The sequence below is a fragment of the Poecilia latipinna genome, unplaced genomic scaffold (assembly GCF_001443285.1).
Source record: "Poecilia latipinna isolate Pla-1442-1.1 unplaced genomic scaffold, P_latipinna-1.0 Scaffold4521, whole genome shotgun sequence".
Lineage (NCBI taxonomy): Eukaryota > Metazoa > Chordata > Actinopteri > Cyprinodontiformes > Poeciliidae > Poecilia > Poecilia latipinna.
The window spans coordinates 1-1,385 of record NW_015117137.1 but is presented as its reverse complement, the minus strand read 5'-3'; positions in this window follow the sequence as shown (position 1 = coordinate 1,385).

Sequence of the window (1,385 nt, the reverse complement as noted above, 5' to 3'; positions counted from 1 at the left end):
GTTACAAGCATCGACTGAAACAATGGTTCAGGAAGCACCTGTGTTCTTCATCTGAGAGAGAAACAGCTCAGAGCTGAACTCACAGCTCAGCAATCGGCTCCATCAGTGAATCACAATCAATGAGCCTTTAATGAACATGTGACCAAGTCTGCTCTGCAACAGTTAACCAGCTTTAGGTGGAAATAATTTAATCACCAACAAGAAGCTCAGCATGAAGGTGAAGCTGCTGGTGATGCTTTTCAAATTTCTAGAAATATAAATTTCAGTTTAGATCCTCAAAGCTTCATGGAGGAACTGATGAACCTGAACTCAGTCAGCAGGAACAAACAGAACAAACGGACCTGTGATGGACTGAAATGGATTCACGTCAGAACAAAACAAGGCTGATTCACATCAACTTGATCCAAAATGATCTGGTTTGATTCAGTGAACTTCATCATGCAGCTCCGCAGACTGAAAGGCCAATAGACGCTGTGATGAACCAAGAATCTTCTCTAGGAGAAGATGGGTTATGGATTGGGTTTCCTGATTTGATTTTTCCATCACACAGCAAAATGAAATCAAAGTCAGTGAGTTTCCAGATTTAAATTATTAAGAGTTAACATTTTCCATCAAATCTGAAGTCATTTTTTGTTGAGATTAAACATTTATTTTAATCGTTACCAAAAATATAAATTTTATTTTTCAAAGATATTTGGTTGATATTTTTTAAATCCCTTAAACTGAATCTAAAATAACTTATTTTACTTTAACATTTATCATTACAAAACCCTAAAAAAAGCATCAGTACATTAATCAGACTAAACAACTTTTGTTAAATATAAATGAAGCTGTGGGAAAATTTGATCTTCTGTCAGAAATGCTGCAGCTGCAACCAACAAACCAAACCGACAAACGGCTGAACAAACAAATCATCTGGAGCTTTTCAGCAGCCTGTGGCTTTAAGAGCTTTACGTCATGGAAACATAAACAAACATCACTAGGTACAGTTAGTCAATGCTCCAGGTTTCATCTGCACATAAATAGTTTTTTATTCTAGATTTAAAGCACTTTTGTGGGTTTTTTATGTTTGTTCCAGATTTGTGGTGCATAGAAGCTGAATGCTGCTTCTCCATACTGGGTTCTGGTTCTGGTTCTGATTCTAGTCCTGGGAATGAAGTTATGTAAAATGTCTCACCTGCAGGATGATAGAAAACATTTAAAAAATGTCTTATTTATACAGAAAATGTTCACTGAGAAAAGAGAATTGTAACTTCAATGTGAGAAAATGTCTGCAACATCTGAAAATCTGATCTGGAAGAGGATGAGACATGAACACAAACAGGAAATAATCTTTACAGTTATTTCACCAAACACTGTATTTATTTATTTATTTATTTATTTAT